Source organism: Pipistrellus hanaki (assembly GCF_964339955.1).
Source record: "Pipistrellus hanaki genome assembly, chromosome: 11".
NCBI classification, from domain to species: Eukaryota; Metazoa; Chordata; class Mammalia; order Chiroptera; family Vespertilionidae; genus Pipistrellus; species Pipistrellus hanaki.
Genome location: NC_140513.1, coordinates 34,679,912 through 34,694,440, shown reverse-complemented (window position 1 = coordinate 34,694,440; position 14,529 = coordinate 34,679,912).

Below are 14,529 nucleotides of genomic sequence, written 5' to 3'. Positions count from 1 at the left end.
GCTAAAGATGTGTTTTTTTCCTCAACAATACTGCTTTTTCCTGATGACTATGACATTATTCAAATGGCATGCCTATTTTTTAATTGAGTTGTTTGCCTCTTTATTGTGGCTATTGGTTTTCATGTGCTTCTGTTGCTTCTTTGAACTTGTGGCTTCAGCATTTTCCGGGTTTCTTTTTTCTTCAGTGATCTCAGCCTTTATGCACAGCAAACAATGAGGTTGCACATAGGTAAGAGTTAAAAATTATGATCACCAAAGGAATATGTACTTTATGTTTTACTGGCAGATGGGAAAAGGAATGAGGGTTGTTTAGAAGGGAAGATATCTGAGGTTGAGAAGTGAGGATGAAAAAGCCAAGGAGGCTCCCAGAAGGCAGCCTGGGACACAGGAGGAGCATCCGCTCCAGGAAGAAGGAAGTTTCTAGACTGCCAGAGGGTAGCTGTCTTTTTTTGTGGTTTCTTCTCATGGAATCTAGAAGAGACACTGAAAAGAGTTTTGAGTTCTCCTATGTCTTCTTTTAGTACCAGGCCTAACTGTTATGTATCAGAGTGATGCTAGCTGCCATTACAAAGACAAGGTAGATAATCACTCTAACAAAATATAAGTTTATTTCTCATTCATTAACAATTCAAGATGGGGTTGCTGGCTGTCAGGGAAAGGTTACCCTGCAGGATTTAATCAAACGGTATCTCTGCCATTTAAAAAAATATATTATTTCTAAAGCCATGCTGAGGTGGAGTGTTGTCATGTCAGTGAGCCCAAAGGAGAGAGAACCTGGGAGTTGAGCATGGGCAATGGCACTCGTGGCTTCTGCTCACACCCTGCGGCCAGCACTCAGTTACACAGCATATCTAACTGCAGGTTGCCCAGCTGTGTGCTGAGGAAGAAAAGGCAAGCGATTTTGTTAAACAGCGGGCAGATTCTGCCACACTGACCACTGAAAGACACCTACCAAAGCTTTCCTCAAGCAGCTCTTCAGGAGCAGCCAATAACTGTAATTATGACGATGCTTTAAAAAAAAAAAAACACAGAAAAGTGCCTGGCTGGTGTCGCTGAGTGGTTGAGCATGGACCCATGAACCAGGAAGGAGGTTAGAGTTCGATTCCCAGTCAGGGCACATGCCCAGGTGACAGGCTGGATCCTCAGTAGGGGGCGTGCAGGAGGCAGCTGATTGATGATTCTTATCATTGATGTTTCTATCTCTCCTCTCTCTCTCTTCCTCTCTCTTAAATCAATAAAAACATATTGAAAAACATGAAAGAGTGCTTATAGTTCAAACAGGCATTTACTGAATATGTAAAATGTGCAATGTCCTGTGCCAAGTGCTTTACATCCATTATCTTACTTAAAACTTTCATAAACCCCCAGATAAGGAATATATTGACCCTGTTTGATGCAGGAGAAAAGAGAGGCTGATAACAGCGTAGAAAATAACTCAAAGGCTCCGAGACAGCAGGGGCCAGACGTAGGCATTGGCTGGTCAACTTTCAGATCTGTGTGTAACCTCTCTGCTACACTCAGTAAACAATCGCATTCTAGGGTTATAGCTGACTAAAAAGGCAGCACATAAAAAACTCTGAGGAGTGCAAACAGCTCATACTAGTCATTGTGGAAGCCGGTACACTGTTTTTCTTCCTGTTATCCAACACTGTGTTTGAAGAAAGTTTTTCCTAGTTCAAAGCTTTTTATTGGGGCTGCCATTCCTCTTTAAATGAAAGAAAGAGACTTATTTTTACCAATTAACAGGTGGTATTTATACAAACAAGAAAAACACCTTCTGGATAATAATGGGATGGGGAATGCGATCCTTTCCTTTTCCTGAAACTTGCTTTTGCACATTCTCTCTGGTCTTGTCTGTTTGACATAAGGATTATTTTAGGCTGGCGAAGCAGCCCTAAATCATCACCATGATACACCTCGAGTCAACGCTTGAGGTTCTGTGCTCTGATCAAGTCTGCTTTGGAGGCCATCTCTGGGCACAGATTTAAGATCAAGAGCATTAGCCGACAGGGCACCAAACTAGGAGGCAGGGGGCCTGGCATCCACTCCTGGCCCTGCACTTTGCCAGCGGTGTGAAGTCTGTTGTTCTACCTCCAGTCCTTTGTGTAAATGGGATGATGAGTAAATAAAATAAATAAGATGTGTGATAAGAGCTCCTTTATAAAATAGAGATAGTTGTTATGAAGATGAAGTGAAGAAAGGCATTCATATTTGCAAAAAAAACTATGCAAATATGACATTTTCACAAGAAGCATACTTTGTCAGGGAATATTAATGGAATACAAAATCTTGGTAGGACAATCCTAACTTCATTATGGCTTACAAAGTTGATGTGACTAAAATATAGTCGATACACAGAGCTGCACATGTGTTGTGGGAAAATCAAATGTGGGACGCACCTGCTGGATCTTGCTGAAACCAGAAGCCTGCACGTTTATGGGAAGCACTTCAAAGAACTTCCAACTTAATTCAGTTTGCCAATGTATGGATTATTTTACGATGTAAACTCTGCAAGAGTGAGACTCTTCCTTCAATGATATCTCCCCTTACCAACTTTACTTCTCTTAGTCTCCTCTGTAGAAACTTCCTCTGTGTACTGACACCAAGGGAGCAGCTTCTAGGACTTCCCTTTTCATTACTATCTACTGTCCAGATGTGTGTGTTATCTACTTGAATTATCTCCCACTTCAACAGAAGAAACCAACCAAATGGAATCTTTGAGCCTGAAAATTCCTTGCTTCTCAAAGATTCTATGTATGCAAAGGAATAAATTTAAGAAGCTTTCTTTTATTTTTGTTTGCTTAATATATTTTTATTGTTGTTAGTATTACAGATATATCCCATTCACCACCCTATTGCCTGCATCCATGGGCTATGTATATAGGTATATAATTTCTTTGGCTTATCTCTAAGAAGCTTTCTTATATATTATGAATAAAATCTCATCTTGGCATTTTTATAAGAGACTCTAATAGATATTTAGATTGCTTTTCATTTATTCTTGGGTGCTAGAATAATTAATTAACAAGCTCATTCAAAACAAAGAGGTCCGTGAGGCCACCAGCCTGATATGGATTACACATAAAGATTGGACTCGAATGTCGTTCTCCATCAGAGAGACTTAGGCTTCATTTTCAAAAGATTTCAGAAAAGAAAAAATAAATGCAGCACCTTTTCAAAAGAAAAATGAAGTTAAAAGTTGGGGAAGGTAGAGTTAAGAAATCCCCATGCTAGAGAAAGCTAAAGACAGGGTGAACATTGCAAGGAAGTGGTCAATGCTAGCAGACAGTGGGGCAATGAGGTTGAAAGGAGTTAGAAACCACTGACTCATGGCTTCCTCTTACATTTGGCTTGCTCTGGGTGCCTTCACAAATTCCTAAGTACTTCTGGGGGCAGGTTGTGACAGCAAGGGCTTTCTTAGCCCAGTGGTGCCTGGAAAATATAAGGCAGATAACAGAGCTAGGCTAATGAATGCATGTCAAACTCAAAGGCTAACACGGGCAAATAAACAAGGCTTAGGTTTATGTGGGCCGCAAAAAAAACAAAAGCTTCAATTTTCATAGAAACGTAGGTTTATTTCCATAGAGACGTAGGCTTATTTCCTCAGCTCCCCCGGCCCAGCACTAGGAGGGGGGCACAGTCTCAGGTCCCCTGTCAAGCCCCACAGGGCAGGGGCACAGCCTGAGTTTCCCTGACCCAGTTCTGGGGGTGCATCTTGAGGTCCCCTGTCAAACCCAACCAGGCAGGGGGGCGCAACAACCTCAGGTTCCTTGGCCTGGTGCTGGGGCAAAGGATGTGGTCTGAGGTCCCCCGGCCTGGTGCTGGGGTGGGGGAAGCAGCCTGAGGTCCCCTAGCCCAGCACCAGGACAGGAAGTGCACCTTGAGGTCCCCTGTCAAGCCCTGCCTGGTGGGGGACACGGCCTGAGGTCCCCTGTCAAGTCCCACGGGGGTGGGTGAGGGAGGGTGTAGCCTCAGATCCCTGCTGATCGCTCGTTAAGGCTACTTACGGGAACTTGGCCTCAGCTGTGGGTGCAGCCATCTTTGTGACAGGTGATGGTCAATTTGCATATCCCCTCTTTATTATATAAGATTATGTATAACAGGATATTATAAAAATTAAGTTACACAATTTTTATTAAAATGTTTCTTACATACTGTTATATTAGCTGGGCCACAGAAGCCAGAGAATTAGATTTAGAATGAACGAGGAAGCTAAAGGAAGCCACAAAAGCAGGAATTTCACATCAGTCTTATCCTGGCTGCTGGAAAACAGTTTCTTCTTTCTATACTGAAACATTTAGCTCAACATGCACAGTCCCAGGCAGAACCTGGATTGGATGAGCCCTGCACTGTTTGAGAGCAGGAAGAGGAGGGGTCTTGAGCAAGGATCCTCCAGAGATACTTTGACTCACTTAGTGGGAGAGCCAGCACCCGGCTGAATAAAACTGGATGATGGCCATGGTCTGTACTTATGAAGAGACAGCTCTTGGACTCATGGAAAGCCCCCTTGTCCATTTGCTAAGGGTTTCTCAACCTCGGCACTATTGACGTTTGAGGTAGGATAATGTTTTGCATGAAGAGCTTCTTGTGCATTGTAGGATGTTTGGCAGCGTTCTGATCTCTGATGCCAGTGGAGTGCTCTCTCTCCCTTCCCCATATCCCTGGAATGTGGGGCAAAATCACCTCACACTGAAATTTGTAGGGCTGGCTTATATCTAGGGGTCCTCTGAATGCTCAGTATTCCTGGTTTGGTCTAGGTCCATGGTCGGCAAACTGTGGCTCATGAGCCACATGCAGCTCTTTGGCCCCTTGAGTCTGGCTCTTCCACAAAACACCACGGCCTGGGCGAGTCTATTTTGAAGAAGTGGTGTTAGAAGAAGTTTAAGCTTAAAAAATTTGGCTCTCAAAAGAAATTTCAATCATTGTACTATTGATATTTGGCTCTGTTGACTAATGAGTTTGCCAACCACTGGTATAGGTAACCATTCCCTCAAGGACTTCGTTGGCCTTGAGGTATACTCAATTTAGTGCTCTGCTTCCTGAGTAGATCCTATACTATTATTAACACAAAATATTTTAACAGACATTCAAATATGACAATTTCTAAATATCTTCACTTCAGGTAAAACTTGCCTCTCCAGTAGTCTGGACACTCAAAGGTGAATACCTCAATAATAGATGATTGAATAGAATGCCAAAGTGAGAAAGATACATGTAATTTTATTCTGTCTTCCCAGTAGCTTAGTAGTTCTTTCTTTTTGCTCCGCCCCAACCCAATGTCCACTCTTCCTTTGTGATTTCTTTTGAGGCATCACCTCCTCCTCTCCCACAGATCATGCAGTCATGGTGGGACTGTAAACCTGCTCTCCTACTAAGGAAGCCCAAGGTCCCTGGTGTTAGTTTGTGGTTGTTTTCCTTCTCCTCCTCCTCCTCCTCCTCCTCCTCCTCCTCCTCCTCCTCCTCCTCCTCCTTCTCCTCCTCCTCCTCCTCCTCCTCCTCCTTCTTCTTCTCCTCTCTTCCTTTTCCTCTTCCTCCTCCTCCTCCTCCTTCTCCTCTTTTCTTCCTTTTCTTCTTCTTCCTCCTCCTCCTTCTCTTCTTTCTCCTTCTACCATTGCCATACCTTCTACTGGCATGTCACTGAAGCTTAACCAGCTAGAATTTTTCTCTGGTACTTTGCTCAAAGGGCAAAGAAAAGGTGGGGAGGGGTAGGGAAGAGGAATGGATAATTGTGGAAAGTTTGCTTCCAAAGGGATTTAGGCAGCATCTTCTTCATCGTCCTCACTGTCTTAAAGAGACAGATGGGTGCCAGCATCCTGAGGTGACTTTCCCAATGCTAAGGAAAGAATGGGGCAGATGGGACCTTTGGAGGAGAAAAGAGAGGAAAAGAGAGACCGTGATGGGCAAAAGAGGGGGAGGGAAACCAGGCAAGAAGGGAGAGAAGGCGTTGCTCATGAAAGACAGTGGTGTGTGCTGAAACCGGTTTGGCTCAGTGAGTAGAGGGTCGGCCTGCGGACTGAGGGGTCCCGGGTTCAATTCTGGTCAAGGGCATGTGGGTTGCGGGCACATCCCCAGTGGGGGGTGTGCAGGAGGCTGCTGATTGATGTTTCTCTCTCATTGATGTTTCTAACTCTCTGTCCCTCTCTCTTCCTCTCTGTAAAAAAAAATCAATAAAATATATTTTAAAAAAGAAAGAAAGACAGTAGTGTGGTTCCATCTATTCACAACCAGAACCGGAGCTTGCTGGCCAGAACTCTGGGTTCTCCAGGAAGTGAGTCACCTTGCCAACTCACTGATGCTTCTTTCATTATGTCCTTTGGAAATATATGAGGCTGAACTTCTGGGCAATAGCTTCCTCTTTAAAACAATAACAGTAACTATGATTACTGCTACTTAAGCTCTATGTGCTCTGGGCTTTTAGGCTATTGCATATATTTTCTCATTCGTTGATTTCTCCCAGAAAGCCAATGAGGGAGGTGGTAGCATTGTCCCTGTTTTAAAGATGAACATATTAAGGTTCAGAGAGGTCATCTTGCCCAAGGGCAGAAATGGGATTTGAACTGCAGTCTAACTGCAAAGCCTCTGACTGCAGAGGTGGGGATTTTCCAGCCTAGAGCCTCCTAGCTCCAGGCCCTGGAGAAATGGAGGAGAGTATGTGAGCGTTCCCCATATCCTAGTTCAGCTCAGACCCACTCGGATTTCTACACCTTCAGCAAGACTTGACTTCTTGAACCTGATTTTGATCTGGCGTTGGAAATGCAGAGCTGCCTCCCCGATGAAACCATCCCACTCTCCATCTGGTGAATTAACTTGCTTTTCATCTCCTCCTCCCTCCCTGGGCCTGTGGGTCAGCACGCTACTTGATAGCACCTTGGCTGGAGAATCAATGGATAAGAAAAGGAAAAGGAGGAAAACTTAGCTCAACCCCTGTTACCTGAGGCGGCAGCTGAAACCAACGCCCACAAAGGGGGTTTTGTGTTTCCCATGAATTTAAAATGTCCCTGTCAGTCATGCTACCAAACATCCTGAATTGGTGATCCACAGGAGAATGCAGTCATTGTGCAAGCAGGACAATTTATAAGGAAATACTTCACTGCTGCACACAGTTATGCAGTAAAAACTCGCCCCAGAGGAGCTAATTACTGAGGTGTTTCTTTGTTGCCCTTGCCTTAGTCGGGGGAAGGGGGAGGAGAGGAGCTGCTGAAAAGCCCAAGACTTTCAGGAGGTCCCAGTCATGCTCCCACTCTCCCTGTGGGTCCCAGTCATGTCCCTACTCTCTCTGTTGTCCCAGTCATGCCCCCACTCTATGTGTCCAAGACATGCCCCCAAATCTCTCTTGAGAGTTCTAATCATGCCCTCCAGTTTCTTTGTGGGTCCAACTCTTTTTTTTTTTTTTTAATTTTTAAAAATATATATTTTATTTATTTTTTATTTTTATTTTTATTTTTTTTATTAAATTATTATCTGTGTACATATTTTAACATTGCCCCCCCCCCCCATTGTGGGTCCAACTCTTGTGCCTCCACTTCCTCTATGCTGCTTCCTCATTCCCCACCATAGACTTTTTTTCTTTTTCTTTCTTTCTTTTTTTTTTCTCCCCTGTCAGTCATTTCTAGTCCTGGTCAGGGAACATATAAGCTTGGTTTTAAAACTGAGATGTCGGTACGTCATAAAAGTTCTGACAAATTATAAGCAGCTACCGAGTTAATATTGGCTTCTGACCAGGTTGCTCATTGGAAGATGCTTTCTGCAGGGCTTGACCATGAAGCTTTGGAGGAAAAGGAGGCCATTCCCACCAAAGGAGTAACTGGTGTCTTTTCAAAACCTATTCTCCTCCTCCTCCTCCTCCTCCTCCTCCTCCTCCTCCTCCTCCTCCTCCTCCTCCTCTTCTTCTTCTTCTTCTTCCTTTTTTTCATGCCTCCCACACAGAAGGAGGGGAGCCACTATTGTGTAAAAAAAAAATACTGTATCAGTTGGCAACATTGGGGTGCAAGTGGAGGGGTGATTCTGTTCTGGCTGAAAAGTGATCCTATTTATTTCTGAGGTTGAAAGTGAAACAAGAAGGTGAAGTTTCTTAATTCTGATTTAACTTCTTTTCTCAAGTTATTATTCTTGGAAATGTCAAAGAGAATTACATTTTTTCACTCTTTTCTCTCCTTCCCCTCCTCTTCTTTTTTTCTGAAGATTTTCGGGGAGGGGTGTTTATTATTATTTTCAATCTCAAACAAATGTGGAGAGAAAGCTATAGTAAACCCTCACACACTGGGAAAATTTAAAGTTAGTACAAGTAGGGAAATGAATGAACTAAATAGCAAACACAGAGGAAAACAAGATCCTTACTTCTGAATTCTTGATAATAAAGACATCTGAGTTACACATTGATATGTAAATTAACAAGGCTTTCATCTATTGGGGCTTCACTTTTGGTCCAGCCCCTAAAATCTGTCTTTATGGCTTCTTCCTTGCCAAAGGATTTGTGAATATACAAAAGCCTTGGATGGAAGGCAAATGAAGCATGAGATTTCAGCAATGCCCCATAAGTAGGTTTTCGAAAAAGCCAGTAGACTTTTTGGGGTTGGTGATGTCCTAGGGGAGCTTCAGTTAGGCCCACAGGAGGGAAGAGGAGGGGGAAGACCAGGGTAAACACGTTCACTCATCCAGCCAGGTCATAACACCAGCATCAAGTTAGGGAGACAGAATCTTCAGTGGTCTAAGACTGTAAGGAGCTTCCCAAACTTTAACACGTCTACAACCTCACCTGGGGAGCTTATCAAGGCTCAGATTCTGAATCGGCACGAGGAGGGAGGATTGGAAAACTACATTTCTAACAAGCTCCCAGGCAGAGCCAGCTTTCTGGGTAGCAACACCAGATCCTGTATAAAGAAGAGACCTGTACTTGGTTTCATGCTTTGCTGTCACCATCTTTTTTTTTTTTTTTTTTTTTTTAAACTAATATGTAGTAGGAGTCAGAACAGTGGTTTTATTTTATTTATTTTTTATTAAATATTTTTTATTGATTTTTTTACAGAGAGGAAGGAAGAGGGATAGAGTTAGAAATATCAATGAGAGAAACATCGATCAGCAGTCTCCTGCACACTCCCCACTGGGGATGTGCCCGCAATCAAGGTATGTACATGCCCTTGACTGGAATCGAACCTGGGACCCTTCAGTACCCAGGCCAACGCTCCATCCACTGAGCCAAACCCCATCTTGAAATTCTTAATGATTTTACATTTGAACTTGTGCTTTGCAAGAAACGTTTGATGGGACAATATAGCCTGCAAGAGAGTGGAGGAGTAGATGCAGTCGAGTATGCGTGTGCATGCCCCTTTCTCTTGCTATCCATTTGAATACAGTGTTCAAGATGCCCCATGAGTACAAAATTCTGATGGGAGCTCATCCAGTCTCAAAAGCAAGTTCTGGGTCATGTGTCATGTCTATGACTTACGAAGATTGAAGGCTCTGACAACCTTGGAACCAGAATGTGCTATGAACATCGAAGGAAGAAATGATGTTCTAAGAAGTATAAATGAACAGGGAAACCTCTTATACCCATTTTGTATTATTTCTCATTCCAGTCCACAACTTTTGCTGAAAATGATGCCATAAAAAGAAAAGGAAAGTTCTATTTCCTGTAAGTCCTTCCTTATTCATCAGGAAACAGAAGTTAGAGATAGTTGTTAGAATGTGTGCTTATTAAGAAGTAAAATAAAAAGAGCTGAGTTGCTTTGTTCAGCTTTTCCACTGTTCTGGTAAGAAGAAAATACATGTGTACAAGTGACAAAGTACCAATTGTATAATTTTGATGGTTCCACATGAGTTAAATTTCCATTTCCATTTAAAACTGGCATTACATGATAAAAAGATGAATGGTAAATCTATACTAGTAATTCAAAATTTTAATTTTTTCTTTTTACTCGGTATGACATTAAATAGCAAATGTGATATACCACAAGTTAAAAGACTGTAGAGGGAAAAAACTCCTTTATATTTAGTAACTTCAGTGGTACATTTTTCCTGCTTTTGGAACAAGAGGCCAAGATTATTTTGCATTGACGCACACCAATTACAGAGCTGAACCTGATCCTAGATGTTGCTAATCTTCCTGATCCACAGGTCAGATTTGAAGGAGTGAGAAATTTGAAGCCAGACAGATCTGGATTCGCCTACTAGTTGTTTTTGTGATTTTTGACTTCCTTAAAGGAATGTGGAAAAGAAAGATGCAACATTATTTTTATGGCTTATCAGTAACCATCATCTAACTTGGTATGTGATATTTTGCTCACAAACTTTAGTTTCCTTATCTATACAATGAGGATGACAATTCCTCACTGCAGGACTTCAAAAGATGAACCCATCCTCTACACTCCTCTTGCCCTCTGCAGACCACCGAGGTCAATGAGGGGCCCATCCCTCCTCAACTATAGTTGGTGGTTGATCTTTTGGTCCCTCTCTTCAATGGGAGTTATTTGAAATTGGATCGTGCCATGACTTTATCTTAAAGGCATGCCTGCACAGCCAACCTCTACCTCAGTATCAATATTATTATAATGTAGATTTTTGATATTGAATGGATACAAATTCTCTGCTTCAACCAAGTAAAGGAAAATAGATAATAGCACGTGCCCTCATTGAGATACTGCACATTCCCTCCAGATTCCTGCCTTTTCCCTATTCAACTCATACTTATCTTTCAAAGGTTGGTTATGTGAATTCTTTGGAATTCTAGAGGATTTGATCCTGGGCTGTTCAAAATAATCCAGTGGAGAGTTGTCAGTGAATCTTCTGCTTACATCAGCCTGAGGCACTTCTTGGGAGCTTTTAGGCTACAAGGCAACTGAGCAGTCTGGGTGGGGTGAGGAGGATATAAGGGAGAAAGCCTCATGATGGGTTTCAAAGGTTGCACAGGCTGAGGGAGGCATCTATACCATAAGCTTCCATCAGTTTTAGCTCCCAAGAAGGGTGAGGAGTACATCTGGTTAAGAAGATGGACAGCCCTGTGTGCCCGTGTCAGAGCCTGGGGGAATGAGAGGGGTGAGAGCAAGGATAGCTATGGAAGACTGGGTACATGTAGGGAGACTGACCAAATAAGAAATGTGCTAAAAATAATGGGAGCCAGGTTTCTCACCATTGGAGAAGAAAATTATAAATATTAAAAGAGAAATAGAATGAATTTTGTAATATTGGATTGGGATGGGAAATAGCAGCGTGAACTCACGGATCTCTCTATATATAAAGAAATAAATATCAATGTAAATAAGTGTGTGTATGTTTGTGTATGTTTACCCTAGATCTGTTCCTAAGAGGCCCTCTGAGTGATGGCACCCCAGTTGGTAGCTTTTAGGCTACAAGGCAATGAGCACTCAGATAAGCCATAAAAATAATGTTGCGTCTTTCTTTTCCACATTCCTTTAAGGAAGTCAAAAATCACAAAAACACTCAGATCTTGACTTCCAAATATTATTTTCCACTGAAAGGGACAGTGCTCCTTGAAGAAATGAAATGGGTGATTTCAAAGGCTTGGTGGAGAATATACAAAATGGGCCTGGAACTCAGAAATATCTTGCACCAGAAAGTAAAAATGTACTCAAAGATTGATGGGAACACATCAAAGAACATTGAAGTCACCTGGAAGGGGCTCCCACTGGCCAGACTTAGGCAACTTGGGGATCAAAATAAATAATCATTCATAACAGATTATAACATTGAATAATATAGGATTCCACGAGTTTATATTGATATAAATGAATGAATGAACTAAAAATTTGATGCGTAACAGTATATTTACATATACTCAAAATACCTCCTAACAAAATACTAATGAATTAAAAAGAGAAAAAGGTACGTTTACAGTGGACATCATTTTAGCCAAGTGTTCAAAGTGAACATCATCAAGATACAGTACCACAAATCAGTTCTGAAATATTGTTGAGAACCGCCCTGCTAGCGGTTCTCAACCTGTTGTCAAGCCTAAGACCATCAGAAAACACAGATATTTACATTATGATTCATTAACAGTAGCAAAACTACAGTTATGAAGTAGCAATGAAAATAATTTATGGTTGGGGGTCACCACAACATGAGGAACTGTATTAAAGGGTTGTGGCATTAGAAAGGATGAGACTTTAAAGGATACTTATTGAGACAGCAAGTGAAACTTGGGAAGAATTGGCAGGGGAGGGAGTGTAAGGCAGAGGATGGAGTAAAATCGCTGCAACTGAGAGGAGGAAAGGTTAAAAAAGAATTAGTCTGTTTAGAAGAGGGGCAGGAGAGGAAATGAGATGCTGACATAGTTGACAAACTACAGGTGGGCTCGGCAATGGATTTGGAGAAGTTGGCAAGTTAATAGAGAAAAGGCTTGGTGAGTGGGAAGATGAAAAAGAGGGTGAAGAGAATTCATGTTTATCAAAGGCTCTTATGTATTAAGTCCTAGGCTGGACATTTAAATCCATTTAAACTTTTACGTAAGTGTGTAAAATGAGAGTTTTAGCCACATTTAATAAATGAATAAACCAAGGCTCAAAGAAGTTAAGTAACTAGCTCAAAGTAATATAGCTGGTAAGCAGACCAGGATTTAAATCCCAGTGTCTGTGATTTCAGTGACAATGGGATAGTAAAGAAATGGTCTCATCAGGGCAGGAAAAGGAGATAATTCAATTTTTCCCCCTCAGAGATTGAAAGGGGCTCAGAGACTGAGTGAGAAAATGATGGTGAGTGTTTGGAGGTTGGGATTGTAACAAGGATTTGAATAATCTAAAGAAATGTGTTGTTGAAGTCACAGGGAAATGGCAGAAAATGTAAAGAAAGGGAAACTGAGCAATTCCATCACTTGTAGGTTGAGAGGAAGTCAAACAGGAATTGGCAGGGGGCTGGGGGAATTGGTAGGCCAACTTCTACAATGGCATCCAATGAACCCCACCCCCTCATATCCACACCTCTGTGTAATCCTCTCTCCTCGAGTCTGGATCTAGTGACTTATTTCTGATCCAAAAAATACAGCAAAATCAACAGGATCTCACTTTGTGGTTAAATTACAAAAACTATAACTTCCATCTTGTTGGCAGACTCTGACAGGTTTGTTTCAATGAAACAAGCTGTCTTATTAGAGCCCCTTAGTCAAAGCACCAGGACGGCCTCCCTCTAAAAGCCAGCAGGAAAGGAGTCCAATGCCCTTTGAGAAATGAAATCAAATCATGCCGACCATCATGTGAATGAACTTGCAAGTCGATTCTGCCCCAGTTGAACCTTGATGGAGTCTTGTGAGAGACGCTGGGCCAGCACTGTGCTTGTAGCCTGTGAGAGACCTTTGGTGGGAGACCCAGCTAAGATGCACCTGGGTTCTAATTCAGAGAAACTGGAGAATAAATGTGTGTTGCTTGAGACCACTACGTTTTGGGACGCAGTCCACCTTCATTACGCAAAGATTGCGTACTTGCAAATTCGCCTGCCCGCTAAAATTTGTTTTTGTTTTTTTGTTTGTTTGTTCATTTATTTATTTATTTATTTATTAAAATAAATTTTTATTGTTCATATTATTACAAGTGTTCCTTTCCCCCCCCCCTTCCCACCCCACCCTCTGCCCTTTCCCCACTCCCCATTGTCCTCATCCATAGGTGCACAATTTATGTTCAGTCTCTTCCCACATCTCCCTCTCCCCTTTTCCCCAAGAATCATCAGTTCACTCCCCTTCCATACCTCTGATTCTATTATATTCAACAGTTAATATTGTTCCTCAGATTTTTTTTTTAGTTTACTTGGTTTTTAGATTCACTTGTTGATAGTTACGTATTTGTTGTTCATAATTTTTATCTTTATTTACTTTCTCTTCTGAAAGAACCCCCTTCAGCAATTCATATAATTCTGGTTTGGTGGTGATGAACTCGTTTAGCTTTTTTTTATTAGTGAAGCTCTTTATCTGACCTTCGAATCTGAGTGATAGCTTTGCTGGATAGATTATCTTTGGCTGTAGGTTCTTACTATTCATCACCTTGAATATTTCTTGCCATTCCCGTCTGGCATACATGGTTTCTGTTGAGAAATCAGCTGACAATCGTATAGGTGTTCCTTTATAGGTAACTACCTGCTTAGCTCTTGCTGCTTTTAATATTCTCTCTTTGTCTTTTGCTCTTGGAATCTTAATTATGATTTGTCTTGGTGTGGTCCTCTTTGGATTCCTTTTATTTGGAATTCTGTGTGCTTCCTGGACTTGTAAGTCCAATTCTTTCACCAGGTGGGGGAAGTTTTCTGTCACTATTTCTTTCAATATGTTTTTGATATCTTGCTTTCTTTCATCTTCTGGGACCCCCAAATTCTGATGTTGGATCGTTTGAAGTTGTCCCAGAGGTTTCTTACATCATCTTCAATTTTCTGGATTCTCTTGCCTTCTAGCTTCTGCAGAGGAGTGTCTTCTGGCTCTTTATGTTCCAAATCTTTGACTTGATTCTTGCGATCTTCTATTCTGTTTTTAGGACTCTGTATAATATTTTTTATTTCAGACAATATATTCTTTATTTCTTGTTGATCCCTTATCAT